The sequence below is a fragment of the Stomoxys calcitrans genome, chromosome 3, assembly GCF_963082655.1.
Source record: "Stomoxys calcitrans chromosome 3, idStoCalc2.1, whole genome shotgun sequence".
Classification (NCBI taxonomy): Eukaryota; Metazoa; Arthropoda; class Insecta; order Diptera; family Muscidae; genus Stomoxys; species Stomoxys calcitrans.
This window is the reverse complement of record NC_081554.1, coordinates 174,488,164-174,509,655: the sequence shown is the minus strand read 5'-3', so window position 1 is coordinate 174,509,655 and position 21,492 is coordinate 174,488,164. Positions and strand designations below refer to the sequence as shown.

At 38.5% G+C, this 21,492-nt stretch overlaps 1 protein-coding gene across 1 annotated transcript in view; it reads left to right on the top strand.

Moving 5' to 3' along the window:
- The window catches only part of LOC106088404 (uncharacterized), a 219,120-nt gene that overhangs the window by 67,875 nt on the left and 129,753 nt on the right, over window positions 1–21,492 (top strand). The window contains exon 2 of the mRNA XM_059365702.1: window positions 11,396–11,433. The gene's annotated coding sequence lies outside the window, so the exon portion shown is untranslated. The remainder of the gene's footprint in view (window positions 1–11,395; window positions 11,434–21,492) is intronic.

Genomic DNA, 21,492 nt, shown 5'->3' with positions numbered 1-21,492 from the left:
CGAGTAGCATGTGTTCTCTTGTGATTAGTGTGCCATATCTATTCACTTCTGCATCTCGTATAATCTTCTCCAGCAGGATATTAAAGAGATCACACGATAGGCTGTCTCCTTGTCTAAAATCTCGTTTGGTATTAAGTGGCTCGGAGAGATTCTTTTCTATTTTTACTGAGGAACGCGTATCAGCAAGTGTCATCCTGCAGAGTCTTAATTTGCAGGGACATCAAACTCAGACATGGCTTGAAATACCTTTAAACGTACGGGAGTACCGAAGGCGGCTTTGTAATCAACAAAGAGATGGTAGGTGTTGTTTTGTCCTTCTTGGGTATTTTCCAGGATTTGGCGCAGTGTGAATATCTGGTCCAGGGTGGATTTACCAGGTCTAAAGCCGCATTGATAGGGCCCAATTATCTCCTTAACTTTAGGTTTACGTTCTGTTACACAGTACGCTCGAGAGTATCTTGTATGCGATGGGGAGGAGACTTATTCCTCTATAGTTGGCACATTCCGTCTTGTCTCCTTTCTTATGTACGGGACATAATAGTATGCTGAGGTTTCAATCATCGGATATGCGTTCTTCTAGCCAGATTGCGCAGATAAGCTGATGCATACGCCTTATCAGAGTGTCGCCTCCGGTCTTAAATAGTTCAGAGGGTAACCCGTCGGCTCCTGCTGCCTTGTTGTTCTTTAGTAGGGTCACTGCTAATTGGACCTCATTCTGACTAGGAGATAAACATTTTATAACATCATCAGGGATTGGTTCTGCATTATCCTCTTCGCCGCCCACGTCGGACACTAGCAGTTGGGTAAAAAGTTCTTTCCATATCCTCAGCATGTTATCTGTGTCAGTTACCAGATTTCCTACTTTGTCTCTGCAGGTGGACGTGCCTGCACCAAAGCCATCGGTTTGATGTTTAATTCTTTGGTAGAATTTCCGGACTTCATTCTGACTCCTGTACATCTAAATCCGCTCACACTCACGTCTTTCCATTTCCTTTTTCTTTCTGCGGAATAGACGTTTCTCCTCCCTCATTTTCTCTCGATACCTATCCTTCATCTGGCGCGTTGCTACTGATTGCAGGGTTGCTCTATATGCAGCATTCTTGGCTTCAGTAACATTTCGACACTCTTGGTCGTACCATGGGTTTCTCGGAGGTGGCTTCCGGTACCCAATTACGGATTTCGCGACATTTTCCATGGAGTTGGCAATCGTTTGCCACTGCGCTATTATATCATCAGATTAAGGAGTGCTTTCATCAAGCAGTTGGGTCAGTCGAGTGGAGTATGCCGCTGCCATTTGTTGTGTTTGCAGCTTTTCAATGTCCAGCTTCCGTGCAGTGTCGGATCGTACTTTCCTCCCAATGTTCAAACGGGTGCGAATCTTTGCTGCAACAAGTTAATGATCCGAATCTAAATTCGCTCCACGGAACGATCGTACATCTAACACGCTGGATGAATGCCTTCCATCTATCACAACGTGATAAGCTTGGTTTCTTGTGTTTTGATCGGGTGACAGCCATGTGACTCACTGTCAAAAATTTCTGCAAAATCTGATAATAAATGCTATTTTTATAGGCCCAAGAACTTAAATCGAGAGATCGGTCTATATGGCACCCATATTCAAATCAAGAGCGATCTGGGCCAAACTGAAAAGGGATGCCGAAGGGCTTAGCATAACTCACCTTCCCAAATTTTGAACAAAATCAGATAGTAAATGTGGCTTTTATGGGCCTAAGACCGTAAATCGGCGGATCAGTCTATATAGGGGCCTAATCGGATAATAATTGCGCCTTCTAGTGGCTCAAGAAATTAAGACCCAAGATCATTTTACATGGCAGCTATATCAGGTTATGGACCGATTTAAACAATTCTTAAAACAGTTGTTGGAAGTCATAACAAAACTCGTCATGCAATATTTTAGCCAAATCGGATAGGAATTGCTCCCTGTAGTGGCTCAAGAAATTAAGACCCAAGATCGTTTTACATGGCAGCTATATCAGGTTATGGACCGATTTGAACGATACTCAGCGCAGTTTTTGGTACTCATAATAAAACACCTCATGCAATATTTCAGCCAAATCGGATAAGAATTGTGCCCTCTACTGGCGCAAGAGTTCAAGACCCCAGATAGGTTTATATGACAGTTATATCAAAACATGGACCGATATAGTCCATTTACAATCCCGATCGACCTACACTACAATAAGAAGTATTTGTGCAAAATTTCAAGCGGCTAGCTTTACTCCTTCGAAAGTTAGCATGCTTTCGACAGACAGACGGACGGATGGACTGACGGACATGGCTAGTTCGACTTATAATGACATGACGATCAAGAATATATATACTTTATGGGGTCTTAGATGCTTATTTCGAGGAGTTTTAAACAGAATAACGAAATTATTGGGTTGCCCAAAAAGTAATTGCGGATTTTTCATATAGTCGGCGTTGACAAATTTTTTCACAGCTTGTGACTCTGTAATTGCATTCTTTCTTCTGTCAGTTATCAGCTGTTACTTTTAGCTTGCTTTAGAAAAAAAGTGTAAAAAAAGTATATTTGATTAAAGTTCATTCTAAGTTTTATTAAAAATGCATTTACTTTCTTTTAAAAAATCCGCAATTACTTTTTGGGCAACCCAATAGTATACCCCCATCCTTTGGTGGAGGGTATAAAAATCAAGCCGATCGGCCATAAATAACTGTTTGGCAAGCAATACAAAATTTTACATTCTCGATGTTACCAAATTTCAAGCCCCATGGATGAGCCGCTGTACCTACTTGGGTTCCCAAGTTTTGCACACTCATTTAATCAAAAACTACCTATCATTCAATGCCAACAATGACATTTGCTTATATTGTTATTTATGTTTTCATACGATAAACAACATTTCTTAGTCATAAAACATTTTTTCTTTATTACCAATTCGTGGAATAAAAAAAAGTATTATTTAAATCCATTAAAAAGTTTTTCGAAATAAATTTTCCTTCTGTCGTGATGGAATTTAGTTAAAATATTTTCTTTTTTATGAGATGTCCACGCCAATTACTTGACTTTATTGACCTTGGAATGTTGAAAAATTGCAGCACGCAAAGCAAACGAAATGGAAAATAACAAGAAAGTTTTGAGAGAGAAAACATTCAGTCAAGGATATAATGGTGCCCATTATAGTGTCATGTAATTTCCCTCATGAATATTGAGGATATACGGGTATGAATGTTATGTGAAGAAAGAGTAAAATAAGAAACAAAAGAAGTTAAAATGGAAACCAAAAATTTAAAATTTAAAAAATAGAGCTATACAATTTGGCCATAAATATCAAAATCTTGGACCATATTAAAATTAACCCATTATAAATTTAATAACCCATTGCGGCCTATATGGCAGCAATATCCGAATCTGGACCGATCTGAGCCAAATTGCAGAAAGGTGTCGAGGTGTCTAATACAACTCACTGTCCCAAACTTCCGCAACATGGTAAAATAAATGCGCCTTTTATGGGCCCAAGACCTCAAATCGGCGGATCGGGCTATATCAAGATATAGTCCGTTATAGCCTATCTTGATGGTCACAAAGAGAGGGGCTGTGAGCATTCGAAAACTATGAGGCCTAATCTGGACTTGAAAAGGTCTACTGCTTTGCTTCCATTGGGTAGAACAGACGTCACAGTCATTGTGTCCGTCATGACAGGTCACTGTCGAATCGGAAAACATGCCAACAGAGTGAAGGTTGCCAGCAACGACTTTTGCAGAAGCTGTAAGGACATCGAAGAAGTAGAGACTATAGAACATCTTCTGTGAGTGTGTCCCGCACTAGCAGTTAGAAGGAGTTCCTCTTTAGGTTCTCGTTTCTTTGGGAACCTGTCTGATTTAGCGGACGGTCATGGCTAGATCGTCTTAGATTTTTACGACGCACAGTGGGCCAAATGGCAAAAAAATTGGAAATAAGTCTACAACTTTTTATCTGTTGATTTTAGCCATACAAAATGTTCTAGACATTTGTAGAGGAGGACATAGGCTTTCAGAAAAGTGCTGTTGTTGGTCCATATCTTTAATACAGGGTGAGCTACAGGGTGTCAAAGTTGACCACTTTTGACTTCTCCAAGCTTCTGGGGGCCATAACTTTTGATCTACTCAACCGATTTACATGATTTAGGACTCTAGAGAAAGAGCTTGACAAGATCTAAAAAACTTATGCATAAAGTACCATGCCATCGTGTACTGTTAAGGAGTTATGAATTGTTTAATTTTAAAATATGAAAATTTGGCCTTGGTTTTTTTCAGTGTTTTTTTAATAACTCCGTCAATTTTAAAGCTATAAACTTCATACTTCACACAAATTATGCCAGCATATGTGTGCATAAAATACAAAAGGAATCACGTGAATATCTTTGGCGGTTTAAAAATGGCATCGTTTTCAATATGAAAAATATTTTTTTTGTCAAAAAATTGCAAAATTTTTCAAAAAAGATACTCCCATTTCCTTTAAGTTTTCGCAAACTTTGGCCGTCAAAGCATTATCATTTCTTTCCATTTTCACAAAGTCGAGGTATTAAGAAAAGTTTTAAGTGCTAATTTGGCTAATTTCGATATCAAACAACACCGTTATCTTAAGACCAAAATGGCCAATTTTTTTACTAAACTTCAAAAGTTTCTCACTGGAAAAAAAGTTCCACGGGGATTTTTTCGCTTTTTTTTAACTTAAATGAAAGCTTAAAATGTTCCCAACATTTTAAGGTATGTCTCGCCATATCCTAGCCATAAATGAGATCGTAGCGATCAAAATACTGAAAAAAGTCAATTTTCAAGTAGTGCTATATTCATTGCTAAAAAACAAGTATTACGTCACATTTTATTGCAAAGATGTTAAATAAACTTTTATTTGGTAACACTTCTTCTACAAAACACAAAAAGAATCATGGAAATATCTCTATTCTATTCCATTTTATGGAACCGGCAATAAAAAAGTCAATTTTTCAAAAAAGTCGAATTTCCCAAATTTTGTTTTTGTTGTCCTAATTGCACATGACACACTATAGCCATATTTACGGAACATACCTTATCGTAAAGGAAATTTTCATACCTTTCCAACGATGTATAAAACATTTCTCAACTCGGATTCTATCTACTCTAAAATTCATTTACACTTCATTAAACTCTATATAAAAATGTCTATTTGTGAAATGGAACCTTATATGGGGCCTACACTAAAACATTGATAGATTTGCCCAGGGTTTACAATACAAATGTGTTAGAATAAAAAAAGGTCTCCTGCCAAAGTTTAAAAAAATTGGAATAAAAATATGTGTTTTAGAGCGAAAACACTTCGCATCGGCGTGCGTTTGTATAGTACCTACATCTATTTTTAATGTAAGCTGATGATTTTTGAATAAAAAGTAACCTAGAAATATACCTGCATATATATATATATTTGTGTTAAGATTTGATGCAGACAAATGTTACCTGTTTCGCTATGTCGAATTCCCAGGAAATCCACCGTATCAATGAATGTGAAAAAACCTACCCATAAAAAATTCATTGTCATTTTTTTTAACCAAATTCGAGTCCAGGTAAATAATTATAGAAGAGTAAGTAAAAAGAGGCACTTTGGACCCCTTTTTACGATTGCGTCTGATACCTGAAATGGGTCATTAATTGTGAATATATTGCATAAATATTTGAACAAAATCCAAATTTTCTTCATTATATTTTGTAGAGGCGTAAAGGACATTTATAAGTTATGGAAGTCATACTGAAGTATTCCACTCTTTCGAAAATTGTATGGGACATCAAAAATGATTCCAAATCATACACGGAGTCATTTAAGGAACTTGTTTACACTTTGGACCACATATATGGAATAAGGCTAAATAAAGACGCTTTAGACAAACTTGAAAAATTCTACAAATCATTTGAGAGAAGGTTGCCAGAATGTTCATTCGCAAAAATCAAGTTTTTCAAAATGTATGAGAAGTGGCTGAAATCGGATCTACTTATTGAAATTAAACCGCTGATTCCCGGCCGGCCTAGCAAAGCATACGACGAAGTTACGGAGAAAACCAAAAAGAAAAAACAAGAGGAACTATTGGCGGCACATCCGCCAAATTTAATAAAAGATACGTTCAAAACAGCATTGTTAAAAACACAACCAAAAAATGTTGGACGAATTGTCGATGTTTTACCATTAGCATCTCCGAAAAGGGTAAAGAGAATGGTAGAAAGTATTCCAACTCCAAAATCGACTACAGAATTCACGGAGGAAGATGCACTGGCCCTGATTTTGAACATAGGCCTCTCAAGAAACAAATACTCAACAATGAGGAAGGCTCTTCGTGAAAAAGGATGGGGTTGTTTACCCTCAAAACATAAATTGTACAACACCAGGACGAAAATGGTGCCATCAAATATATACGTGGACGAATTAAAAGCAAGAGTGAAACTTGCTGATCTTGTTGAAAATACAGCTGTTAGAATTATTTCTAATTTTACTGAAGAACAGTTGAACACATGTAATAATTCCGAAGTGGTTTTGATCAGCAAATGGGGTTGTGATGGATCATCTGGATTTTCCGAATATAAGCAACAAACAGAAATAGATACCAACTTCGCATCAATTTTCATGGCATCATTAGTACCATTGAGAATGAGATTGTACAAGGACCAATCTTCATCATCGAAAGAAAATGCATTTCAAGATATATGGATAAATAGAACACCTGGGTCAAAATATTTATGTCGCCCAATTCGGTTTGAGTATACAAAGGAAGACCGGAACACAACACGATCTTTGGTGAACGAAATAAAGGAAGAAATTGCTGCATTACCCATGATTGTTATAAACCAATTGGGAAGAAATATAAAAGTTTCGTTTCAACTACAACTCACTATGATCGATGGAAAGGTGGCAAACGCATTAACTGGCGTTATGTCCAATTGGAGATGCAATATTTGTGGCAAGAAGAATGGGCAATTCGAGGACAAGTCTGATGAAAATTTAGTAAACGAAAATGCGCTCAATTTCGGTATTTCGCCCCTGCACTGTAGAATTCGATTCATGGAGTATTGTTTGCATTTATCGTATGACCTTAAATATCGGACTAGCCCTGGAAACCGCGATGTCTCTGCTAGAAACAACCAAGATCTTCACAAAATGAGGCAGGAAGAGAAGAATCGAATCCAGTTGGAGTTTAAACAAAAGGGACTTATAATAGATAAACCTCTTTACGGATACGGAAGACTAAATGACTACCAAAGAACTAAATGACTACCAAAGAACTAAATGGCTACCAAAAATATGTGACGATATAGATAAGGACGATCCCGATGCCATTCAAATTAAAGAGCTTTTAAATTTTGATACCTTAGATTATTTGGTAGAGAATAAAATCAAATAATACAAAACTAAATGCTTTTTTATTTTGGGAGTAGCTAATATACATATAAACGCACGCCGATGCGAAGTGTTTTCGCTCTAAAACACATATTTTTATTCCAATTTTTTTAAACTTTGGCAGGAGACTTTTTTTTATTCTAACACATTTGTATTGTAAACCCTGGGCAAATCTATCAATGTTTTAGTGTAGGCCCCATATAAGGTTCCATTTCACAAATAGACATTTTTATATAGAGTTTAATGAAGTGTAAATGAATTTTAGAGTAGATAGAATCCGAGTTGAGAAATGTTTTATACATCGTTGGAAAGGTATGAAAATTTCCTTTACGATAAGGTATGTTGCGTAAATATGGCTATAGTGTGTCATGTGCAATTAGGACAACAAAAACAAAATTTGGGAAATTCGACTTTTTTGAAAAATTGACTTTTTTATTGCCGGTTCCATAAAATGGAATAGAATAGAGATATTTCCATGATTCTTTTTGTGTTTTGTAGAAGAAGTGTTACCAAATAAAAGTTTATTTAACATCTTTGCAATAAAATGTGACGTAATACTTGTTTTTTAGCAATGAATATAGCACTACTTGAAAATTGACTTTTTTCAGTATTTTGATCGCTACGATCTCATTTATGGCTAGGATATGGCGAGACATACCTTAAAATGTTGGGAACATTTTAAGCTTTCATTTAAGTTAAAAAAAAGCGAAAAAATCCCCGTGGAATTTTTTTCCAGTGAGAAACTTTTGAAGTTTAGTAAAAAAATTGGCCATTTTGGTCTTAAGATAACGGTGTTGTTTGATATCGAAATTAGCCAAATTAGCACTTAAAACTTTTCTTAATACCTCGACTTTGTGAAAATGGAAAGAAATGATAATGCTTTGACGGCCAAAGTTTGCGAAAACTTAAAGGAAATGGGAGTATCTTTTTTGAAAAATTTTGCAATTTTTTGACAAAAAAAATATTTTTCATATTGAAAACGATGCCATTTTTAAACCGCCAAAGATATTCACGTGATTCCTTTTGTATTTTATGCACACATATGCTGGCATAATTTGTGTGAAGTATGAAGTTTATAGCTTTAAAATTGACGGAGTTATTAAAAAAACACTGAAAAAAACCAAGGCCAAATTTTCATATTTTAAAATTAAACAATTCATAACTCCTTAACAGTACACGATGGCATGGTACTTTATGCATAAGTTTTTTAGATCTTGTCAAGCTCTTTCTCTAGAGTCCTAAATCATGTAAATCGGTTGAGTAGATCAAAAGTTATGGCCCCCAGAAGCTTGGAGAAGTCAAAAGTGGTCAACTTTGACACCCTGTAGCTCACCCTGTATTAAAGATATGGACCAACAACAGCACTTTTCTGAAAGCCTATGTCCTCCTCTACAAATGTCTAGAACATTTTGTATGGCTAAAATCAACAGATAAAAAGTTGTAGACTTATTTCCAATTTTTTTGCCATTTGGCCCACTGTGCGACGATTAACAATACATACAGTTTATAGGGTCGCAATTGGATATTTCGATGTGTTGAAAACGGAATGGCAAAGTGAATATACCCCCATCCTTAGGTGGTGGGTATAAAAATTTTAACAAGTAAAAAGGCGTTAAGTTCGGCAGGGCCGAACTTTATATACCCACCACCTCGGGTATATATGTAAACCACCTTTCATCAAAATTCGGTGAAAATTTCATACCTTATACTCATATACCTCATACCGATCTGAACTATATACGACACGGATGTCGAAAAGCCGAACATAAGTCACTGTGTCAAATTTCAGTGAAATCGGATTATAAATGCGCCTTTTATGGGGCCAAGACTTTAAATCGAGATATCGGTCTACATGGCAGCTATATCCAAATCTGGACCGCTTTGGGCCAAGTTGCATAAACATGTCGAAGAGCCTAACACTAAGCACTGTCCCAAATTTCGGCGAAATCGCACAATAAATGCCTCTATAATGGGCCCTAAACCTTAAATCCAGAGATCGGTCTATATGGCAGCTATATGTAAATCTGGACCGATCTGGGAAAAATTGAAGAAGGACGTCAAAGAGCCTAACCAAACTCACTGTCTGAAATTTCAGCGACATCGGACAATAAATGCGTCTTTTATGGCCCCAAAACCTAAAACCTAGATATCGGTCTATATGGCAGCTATATCCAAATCTGGACCGATATGTGCGATATTGCAGAAGTATGTCAAGGGGCTAAACTTAACTCACTGTTCCAAATTTCGGCGACATCGGGCAATAAATGAGCATTTTATGGGCCCAAAACCATAAATCAAGAAATCGGTCTATATGGCAGCTATATCCAAATCTGAACCGATCTGGACCAAATAAAAGAAATATGTCAAAGGGCCTAACACAACTCACTGTCCCAAATTTCAGCAAAATCGGATAATGAATGTGGCTTTATGGGCCTTACACCATAAATCGGAGGATCGGTCTATATGGGGGCTATATCAATATATAGTCCGATATAGCCCATCTTCGAACTTAACCTGCTTATGGGCAAAAAAGAATCTGTGCAAAGATTCAGCTCAATATCTCTACTTTTAAAGACTGTAGCATGATTTCAGCAGACAGACGCACAGACGGATGGACATGGCCAGATCGTCTTAGATTTTTACACTGATCAAGAATATATATATAATTTATAGGGTCGCAATTGGATATTTCGATGTGTTGGGGAAAGGAATGACAAAATGAATATACCCCCCCCCCATCCTTAGGTGGTGGGTATAAAAATTTGAAAAATTATTAAAATTAGTTCAAAATTTTTTAAATTAAGCAAATACGGCCTTATTCACAGAACTTAATGAAGAATTAAAATTGGTTTATTTCAGAATTATCTAACGAAAATTTATCAAATTAGACTTTTTCAAATATACGTTAAGTTTTGTAAACATGGCATAGATTGTTGTACCCACCACCGTATGGTAGGGGTATACTAATCTAGTCATTCCGTTTGAAACACCTCGAAATATTCGTCTAAGGCTCCCTAAAGTATATATATTCTTGATCACCTCGATGTCCTGAGTCGATTAAGCCATGACGTTCCGTCCGTCTGTCAAAATCGCGATAGCGGCCGAACGGGTAAAGTTAGTTGCATGAAATTTTGCACAGATACTTAGTAGTGCACAGATAAATCGGGATATCGGTGTTAATTGATCCCCCTGGAAGCCGCAATTTTTGTCAGATTTTGCACGTAGTGTTCTGCTATGACTTTCAGCAGCTATGTCAAGTACGGTTCACATCGGTCTATAACCAAGCAAACTGATCACCCGATTTGACTTCTTGAGCCCTTACAAACCACAATTTTTGTCCAATTTGGCCGAAATTTTGCATCTACATCGATCTTTAACCTGATGTAGCTCCCATATAAACCGATCTCCCGATTTGACTTCTTGAGCCCCTGGAAGTCTCAATTTTCATCCGATTTGGCTGAAAATTGCACATAGTGTTCTGCTGTGACTTCTAACAACTGTGCCAAGTTCGGTCCAAATCGGTCTATAACCTGATATAGCTGCCATATGAACCGATCTACCGATTTGACTTCTTGAGCCCTTACAAGCTCCTTTTTTTGTGCGATTTTCCTGTAGAGTTTTGTTATGACTTCCAACAACTGAGTCAAGTACGATCTATAACCTGCTTTAGCTCCCATATTAACCGATCTCCCGATTTGACTTCTTGAGGCCTTACAAGCCACAATTTTTGTCCGATTTGGCTGAATCTTTGCATTTAGTGTTCTGTAATGACTTCCAACAATTAACCAATCTTCCGATTTGACTTCTTGAGCATTTACAAGCCGCAAATTTTTTCGATTTGGCTGAAATTTTGCCTTCCAACAACTCTGCCTAGTACGGCCAAAATCAGTCTTTAACCTAATAGACTGGTTTTCATTTATCTCACAACGTTTTTTTTTTTTTGCCTTTTATATGACATTTATAATCTATTTTATCCTTCTGATATAAATTAAATTTTTTTCTTTCTTTTTTCAGATGTTTTCTTGCTTGTGACATGCATAAATCCTTGAAACGTAAGTATTTTGTAAATATTTATCCACTTCATGCACAGACACTTTCCGTTAAGCCAGTCCCATAATTTGTATATTTAAGACGCTAATCAAAGGCGAACAACATTCCTTTTTTTTACATTCATAAATTGTATTCACACGCAATTTGGCTCGTGGCCTGATACTGACATTTCACTTACACACGCTACATTCGTTTCGATTGTTGTTTTGTAAGAAGAACAAAAAAAAAAAAACAACAACAACAACAAAGAAAACAAATTTGTTGATATACATTCGAAAACAAATCTTTAAGACCATGGAAAACATTCAGTGTTAACTTTTATATATGGAAATTTTGCATGAGAGACAGTGTTTCCAAAAAAAAATTAAGTCAATGCAAACTATGGTTGCCCAAAAAGTAATTGCGGATTTTTTAAAAGAAAGTAAATGCATTTTTAATAAAACTTAGAATGAACTTTAATCAAATATACTTTTTTATACTTTTTTTTCTAAAGCAAGCTAAAAGTAACAGCTGATAACTGACAGAAGAAAGAATGCAATTACAGAGTCACAAGCTGTGAATATGAAAAATCCGACTCTATATGAAAAATCCGCAATTACTTTTTGGGCAAACCAATACAACATAATAAATTCAAAACAAAATAAAAGCGTGCTCAATTCGTCAGGGCTGAATGTTATATACCCTCCATCATGGATGACATTTGTAAAGTTCGTAGCTTTATATCCCTTTAAAGGCAAACAAAGGATAATGGTTAAGAATTGCTTTACCATTGGAACTTTATCAGGTCATAAACCGAAACGGGCCATACTTAGTTTGGAAGATGGATACCAGACTAAAAGTCATTGTGCAAAATCTCAGCCAAATTGTATAAAAAGTGCGCCCTCTAGAGGCTAAAAAAGTTAAATTGGGAGATTGCTTTTTATGGAAGCTACATCAAAACATAAACTGATATGACCCATTTCCAATCCCAACCGCCCTAAACTAATAGGAAGTATTTGTGCAAAATTTCAAGCTCCTAGATTTACTCCTTCGAAAGTGAACGTGTTTTCGACAGTCAGACGTATGGATGGAAACAGACGGACGTGGCTACTACTACTAAATTTCCCATGAACATTCCATTAAGAAACAATGGATATTTATACCCTACACCACTACTGTGGTACAGGGTATAATAACTTAGTGCATTTGTTTGTAACACCCAAAAGGAAGAGCATTTGTTTGTAACACCAACAAGTAAAAAGGCGTAAAGTTCGGCCGGGCCGAACTTTGGATACCCACCACCTCGGGTATATACGTAAACCACCTTTCATCAAAATCCGGTGAAAATGCATACCTTATGTCTCATAGCAGATATATGTGGAGGGGCTTAACTTAAGTCTTTGTCCCAAATTTCGGCAACATCGGACAATAAATGCGCTTTTTATGGCCTCAAAACCTAAAACCAAGAGATCGGTCTATATGACAGGTATATCCAAATCTGGATCGATCTGTGCGATAATGCAGAAGTTTGACAAGGGACTTAACCTAACTCACTGTCCCAAATTTCAGCAAAATCAGATATTAAATGTAGCTTTTATGGGCCTATAACCCTAAATCGGGGGATCGGTCTATATGGCAGCTATATCCAAACCTTAATCGATCCGGGCCATATTCACGAAGGATGTCGAAGGCCCTAACACAACTCACTGTCCCAAATGTCTGCATAATCGGATAATAAATGTGGCTTTTATGGGCCTAAGACCCTAAATTTGAGGATCGGTCTATATGGCAGCTATATCCAAATCTAAACCGATCTGAGCCAAATTGACGGAGGATGTCGAAGGGCCTAATGCAACTCACTGTCCCAAACTTCAGCAAAATCGGATAAGAAATGTAGCTTTTATGGGCCTATGACCCTAAATCGGAGGATCGGTCTATATGGCAGCTATATCCGAATGTGAACCGATCTGAGGCAAATTGACAAAGGACGTTGAAGGGCCTAACACAACTCACTGTCCCAAACTTCAGCAAAATCGGATAAGAAATGTAGCTTTTATGGGCCTATGACCCTAAATCGGAGCATCGGTCTATATGACAGCTATAGCCAAATCTGAACCGATCTGAGTTAAATTTACGAAGGACGTTGAAGGGCCTAACACAACTCACTGTTCCTAATTTCTGCAAAATCGGATAATAAATGTGGCTTTTATGGGCCCAAGACCCTAAATTGGAGGATCGGTCTATATGACAGCTATATTCAAATCTGAACCGATCTGAGCCAAATTGACGAAGGACGTTGAAGGGCCTAACACAACTCACTGTCCCAAATTTCAGCGAAATAGGATAATAAATGTGGCTTTTATGGGCCTAAGACCCTAAATTTGAGGATTGGTCTATATGGCAGCTATATCCAAATCTGAACCGATCTGAGCCAAATTGACAGAGGATGTCGAAGGGGCTAAAAAAACTCACTGTCCCAAATTTCAGCAAAATCGGATAATAAATGTGGCCTTTGTTGGCCTAAGACCCTAAATCGGAGGATCGGTCTATATGGCAGCTGTATCGAAATGTGAACTGATCTGAGCCATATTCACGAAGTATGTCAAAGGGCCTAACACAACTCACTGTCCCAAACTTCAGCAAAATCGGTTAAAAAATGTGGCTTTTATGGGCCCAAGACCCTAAATTGGAGGATCGGTCTATATGGCAGCTATATCCAAATGGGAACCGATCTGAGCCAAACTGACAAAGGACGTTGAAGGGCCTAACGCAACTCACTGTCCCAAATTTCAGCGAAATCGGATAATAAATGTGGCTTTTATGGGCCTAACACCCTAAATCTGAGGATCGGTCTATATGGCAGCTATACCCAAATCTGAACCAATCTGAGTCATATTCACGAAGGATGTCGAAGGGCGACAACTCAGTGTCCAAAATTTCAACAAAATCGGATAATAAATGTGGCTTGTATGGGCCTATGACCCTAAATCGGAGGATCGGTCTATATGGCAGCTATATCCAAATGTGAACCGATTTGAGCCAAAATGACGAAGGACGTTGAAGGGCCTAACACAACTCACTGTCCCAAATTTCAGCAAAAGCGGATAATAAATGTGGCCTTTGTGGGCCTAAGACCCTAAATCTGAGGATCGGTCTATATGGCAGCTATATCCAAATCTGAACCGATCTGAGTCATATTCACGAAATATGTCGACATGCCTAAGACAACTCATTGTCCAAAATTTTAGCGAAATGGGATAATAAATGTGGCTTTTATGGGCCTAAGACCCTACATCGGCAGATCGGTCTATATGGGGGCTATATCAAGATATAGTCCACTTATGGACAAAAAAATATTCTGTGCAAAGTTTCTGCTCAATATCTCTATTTTTGAAGACTGTAGCGTGATTTTAACAGACAGACGGACAGACGGACGGACATGTATAGATCGTCTTAGATTTTTACGCTGATCAAGAATATATATACTTTATAGGGTCGGAAATGGATATTTCGATGTGTTGCAAACGGAATGACAAAAAGAATATACCCCCATCCGTCGGTGGTGGGTATAAAAAGGATAGATAGAGAGGAGAGATAGACCCATTAATATGTATACCGATCGACTCAGAATCACTTTCTGATTCGATTTAGCTACGTCCGTCTGTCTGCCTGTCCGTCTGTCAGCCTGTCCGTCTGCCTGTCTGTCCGTCTGTCCGTCCGTCTCTCTGTCCGTCTGTCTGTCCGTCTGTCTGTCTGTCCGCCTGTCTGTCTGTCTGTCCGTCTGTCTGTCAGTCTGTCAGTCTGTCCGTCTGTCTGTCCGTCTGTCTGTCCGTCTGTCTGTCCGTCTGTCTGTCCGTCTGTCTGTCCGTCTGTCTGTCCGTCTGTCTGTCCGTCTGTCTGTCTGTCCGTCTGTCTGTCCGTCTGTCCGTCTGTCCGTCTGTCCGTCTGTCCGTCTGTCTGTCTGTCTGTCTATCTGTCTGCCTGTCCGTCTGTCCGTCTGCCTGTCTGTCCGTCTGCCTGTCTGTCCGTCTGTCCGTCCGTCTCTCTGTCCGTCTGCCTGTCCGTCTGTCTGTCTGTCCGCCTGTCTGTCTGTCTGTCCGTCTGTCTGTCAGTCTGTCCGTTCGTCTGTCTGTCAGTCCGTCTGTCTGTCCGTCTGTCTGTCCGTCTGTCTGTCCGTCTGTCTGTCTGTCCGTCTGTCTGTCCGTCTGTCTGTCCGTCTGTCTGTCCGTCTGTCCGTCTGTCTGTCCGTCTGTCTGTCCGTCTGTCTGTCTGTCCGTCTGTCTGTCCGTCTGTCTGTCCGTCTGTCTGTCCGTCTGTCTGTCCGTCTGTCTGTCCGTCTGTCTGTCCGTCTGTCTGTCCGTCTGTCTGTCCGTCTGTCTGTCCGTCTGTCTGTCCGTCTGTCTGTCCGTCTGTCTGTCCGTCTGTCTGTGCGTCTGTCCATGTTTATTTGTGTACAAACTACAGGTCGCAATTTCCATCCGATCGTCTTCAAATTTAGTACAGACGTGTTTGTCGGCGTAGAAACGATGCCTATTGAAATTGGATCAAATTAGATCAGATTTGGATATAGCTCCCATATCCAAATCCGATTTGCAGTTATAATGAAATAAAAAGGTCATTTGTTAACCGATTATCTCGACATTATTGGTGAATTTCATTGAAATCGGTTCAGAATTAGATATAGCTCCAGTATACATATTCGTAAGATTTTGGACAATTTGCAATAATGTTGTCATTTGTCAACCACAGTTTGAACATATTTGCTCGCCGAGGACCATCAAAATTGGTTTAGAATTGGATATAACTCCCACATTGTACCTATAGGGTAGAATTAAGGAATTATACAGTCGGCACCGCCCGACTTTTGCCCTTCCTTACTGGTTTTCTTATATCAATAAATGCAGTCCAATCGAATTTAAGTTCAATGATAAAGAACCTCCTTTTTATACCCTCCTTCTGTTTGTAACTAGTCGAAATAATCGTCTAAGACTCCGTGAATTATATATATTCTCGATCGTCATGACATTTATAAGTCGATCTAGCCGTGTCCGTCCGTCTGTCCGTTCGCCCGTTTTTCTGTCTATCGATAGCAGGCTAACTTTCGAAAAAGTAAAGCTAGCGGCTTGAAATTTTGTACAAATACTTCTTATTAGTGTAGGTCGGTTGGGATTGTAAATGGGCCATATCGGTCCATGTTTTGATATAACTGCCATATAAACCGATCTTGAGTCTTGACTTCTTGAGCCTCTAGAGCGCGCAATTCTTATCCACTTTGGCTAAAATTTTGAATGAGGAGCTATGTTATGACTTCCAACAACTTTTCTAAGTATGGTTCAAATCGGTTCATAATCTGATATAGCTGTCATATAAACCGATCTGAGGTATTGACTTCTTGAACCTCTAGAGGGCGCAATTTTTATCCGATTTGGCTGAAATTTGAATGGGGAGCTATGTTATGACTTCCAACAACTTTTCTAAGTATGGTTCAGATCGGTCCATAAGCTGATATAGCTGCCATATAAACCGACCACGGAATCTTGAGCCACAATAGCTTTACAATTCTTATCCATTATTCTCTGTTTGCATTAAAAGAGATACCGGGCAGAGAATTCGACAAATGCGATCCATGGTGGTGGATTTCCGAAATTCGGCCCGGCCGAACTTAGCACGCTTTTACTTGTTTATGCTGAGTCCGGTCGGAGTGCCGCATAGCGACATCATTTAGTAGCGACATCACGATAGCGGTCGAATGCATAAAGCAAGCCGCTTGAAAATTTGCACAGATATTGCTTCTTGATCGTCGGGGATTGCAAATAAGCCATATCGGTGCAGATTTAGATATAGCTCCCATATAAACCCATCTCCCGATTTGACTTCTCAAGCCCCTGGGACCCGCAATTATCCGATTTCGCTGAAATTTTTCATGTGGTGTTCCGTTATGACTCCTAATAACTGTGCCAAGTAAAATCTAAATTGTTCAAGAACCTGATATAGCTCCCATATAAACCGATCTCCTGATTTGACTTCTTAAGCCACTAGAAACCGCAATTTTTGTCAGATTTGGTGGAAATTTTGCATATAGTGGTCTCTAATGACTTCCAACTATTGTGCTAAGTCTTGTTTAAATCGGTCTATAACCTGATATAGCACCCATATAAACCGGTCTCCCGATTTGACTTCTTGAGTCCCTGAAAGTTGTTTTTCTTTTAAAAGTAACCTTGAGAAATCAGTGCCAGGAGTTCATAGGTTTTCTTAATTATTTTCCTTGACCTGTCTCTCAGTTAGTTGCTACCTGCAATAGGTGGACATTGACGTTGAAAATGACTATAATAGGAATGACAATATGGGTTACTTGGTGTCAGTCTCTCTCTCTCTCACAGCCTCTCTCTCTCTGTCTCTCTTGACAGACTAATAGACTCAATTGAATTTTTGGTTTTTTCGGACTTGGGGAAAGATAAAATCCCGATTTTCGTCCTTGACCTACGACCATGCCAGGCCAACATTCAAAATCCGTCTCAGCAATTGGAGAGCAATTCAAAGGATTGCAGAAGTATGAAAATAATTCGAACCACTGAAAGTTGTGTTATACTCACTACACATTACCTTGTCTTAATGAACCATGTACCCCATAAGGTCATCTGCGAAGGCAGCCTACTGGTTATAGTGGGTGAAAATGGCTTCGTTCTTCCACAGAAAGCTTAGTTTATTGCGGTGGTTTGGCGACCTTATCCAAAACCTCCAACTGATTAATAGACCGATAAAGACACTAATCATTTAATGCCAAATTCGTAAAGCTGTAAAAATTTCTCATTCCCCTCATTATTACTTCTGTCTATGTTAATCTGATTGCTTCACCTGCTGCAAACACTGTTTCTTTTTCGTTTTTTTATTGGTCCTTCTCGCCATTATTAATGGCTTTTTTTGCACCGCGAAAACATCAATTTTAAAATCATACCCTTAACAACACAAAATGTTGGCATTTAACTGTCAGCTACAAAGAATCCTGAATAGCTTATGCCTTCTTAGGCTGTAAAGAAATCCATGACTTTGGTAAATGTATGGCGCGTTGAAATTATACCAAAACACGCAACAAAACAGCCAAACTGCCAACTAAGGAAACGGATGTTAGAAAGTTAAAGCATAAGGCACGCCAACTTGATTCGTTTTTTTAATAGAACACTTTTTTGGCAACAGCCTGAGGATTTTAAATTTATGCCTATAGAAGTGTTAGTGTAAGTTGTATTTGGGGGAAAATTGTTGAACATTAAAGGTAATGCAAGGTATTGGGAAAATGGTTAATATGGCATGGCATGCATTGAATATGGCATGACCAAGGAGTTGAAAGAAGAAATTGGTTAATGGGATAGCATAAATCTGTATCGAAACTTATGGTAGTGTTAATACCTCAGAATGTCTACTATAAAATCTTTCTACCATTTGTTCTAAAGTCGAATAATAAACAAGTAAAAGCGTGCTAAGTTCGGCCGGGCCGAATCTTTTATACCCTCCACCATGGATCACATTTGTCGAGTTCTTTGTGCTGTATCTCTTTTTAGGCTAACAAAGGATAAAAAAAAATAATCGAATTGAATGTTGGAAACCATAGTAGAAGTCATTGTGTAAAATTTCAGCCAATTCAAATAAGAATTGCGACCTTTAGGGGCTCAATAAGTAAAATAGGGAGATCGGTTTATATGGGAGCTGTATCAGGCTATACACCAAATGAGACCATATTTGACATGTAAATCGAAGGTCGTGGCCGTGCCGTTGTACTAAATTTCAGGCAATTCGGATAATAATAGAGCCCTCTAGATGCTCAAAAAGTCAAGATCCCAGATCGATGTATATGGCAGCCAAGTCAAGTTATAGACCGATTTGAACCATATTTGACATAGTTATTGGAAGTCATAACGAAACACGTCATACGAAACGAAAACGAAATTTTCAGCCAAATCGGATAGGAATTGCGCCCTCTAGCGGCTCAAGAAGTAAAGATTCAAGAGCGGTTTAAATGGCAGTTATATCAGGTTATAGACCGATATGAACCATATATAGCACAGTTGTTTGAAGTCATAGCAAAACACCTCATGCAAATTATAGCCAAATCGGATAGAAATTGCGCCCTCTAGAGGCTCAAGAAGTCATGATCCGAAATGGGTTTATATGGCAGCTACATCAGGTTATTAACCGATTTGAACCATACTTAGCATAGTTGTTGAAAGTCATACCAAACCACCACGTACAAATCGGATGAAAATTGCGCCCTCTAGAGGCTCAAGAAATCAAAACCCAAGATCGGTTTATATGGCAGCTATATCAGGTTATGTACCGATTTGAACAATACATAGCACAGTTGTTGAAAGTGAAACCAAAATACCTCGTGCAAATTTTCAGTCAAAGCGGACGAAAATTGCGCCCTCTAGCGGCTTAAAAAGTCATATCCCAAGATGGGTTCATATGGCAGCTACATTAGGTTATAAACCGATTTGAACAATACATAGCACAGATTTTGGAGATTACACTAAAATATCACGTGCGGAATTTCAGTCAATTCGGACGAGAATTGCGCCCTCTAGAGGCTCAAGAAGTCAAGACCCAAGATCGGTTTATATGGCAGCTATATCAGGTTATGAACCGATTTGAACAATACTTAGCATAGTTGTTGAAAGTGATACCAAAACACCTCGTACAAATTTTTAGTCAAATCGGAAGATAATTGCGCCCTCTAGCGGTCAAGGCCAATGATGGGTTTATATAGCAGCTATATCAGATTATGAACCGATTTGAACCATACTTAGCATAAAATTTCAGCCAAAGCGGACGAAAATTGCGCCCTCTAGAGGCTCAAGAAGTCAAAACCCAAGATCGGTTTATATGGCACATAAATCAGGTTATGAACCAATTTGAACAATACATAGCACAGTTGTTAAAGTGATATAAAAACACTACGTGCATAATGTTAGTCAAGTCGGACGATAATTGCACCCTCTATCGGCTTAAGAAGTTAAGACCCAAGATCGGTTTATATGCCAGCTACATCAGCTTATTAACCGATTTGAACCATATTTAGCATAGCTATTGAAAGCGATACCAAAACACCTCGAGCAAATTTTCAGTCAAATCGGATGAAAATTGCGCCCTCTAGAGGCTCAAGAAATCAAAACCTAAGATCGGTCTATATGGCAGCTATATCAGGTCATGAACCGTTTTAAACCATATTTAGAATAGTTGTTGGAAGTGATATCAAAACACTACGTGAGAAATTTCAGTCAAATCGGACGAGAATTGCGCCCTCTAGAGTGTCAAAAAGTCAAGACCCCAGATCGGTTTATATGGCAGCTATATCAGGTTATGAACCGATTTGAACAATACTTAGCATAGTTGTTGAAAATGGTACCAAAACACCTCGTAAAAACTTTCAGTCAAATCGGACGATAAATGCGCTCTCTAGCGGTTTAAGAAGTCAAGACCCAATATGGGTTTATATGGCAGCTACATAAAAACATGGCTCGATTTAGCCCATTTACAATCCCAACCGACCTACACTAATAAAAAATATTTGTTTAAAATTTCAAGCGCCTAGCTTTACTCTTTCGAAAGTTAGCGTGCTTCGACAAACAGACGGACGGACAGGGGCTAGTTCGACTAAAATGTCATGACGATCAAGAAAATATAAACTTTATGGGGTCTTAGACGCACATTTCGAGGTGTTACAAAGAGAATGACGAAATTAGTATACCCCCATTCTATGGTGGAGGGTATTAAAATAAACTAATCTGAACCATATACGACACGGATGTCGAAAAGCCTAACATAAGTCACTGAGTCAAATTTCAGTGAAATTGAATTAAATGAAAGTCTTTCATGGGTCCAAGATTTTAAATCGAGATATCGGTGTATATGTCAGCTATATCCAAATCTGGACCGATCTGAGCCAAATTGAAGACAAATAACGAAGGGCCTCACACAACTCACTGTCTAAAATTTAGGCGACTTCAGACAATAAATGCGCTTTTTATTGACCTTAAACCTTTAATCGAAAGATCGGTCTAATGGCAGCTATATCAAAATCTAGACCGATC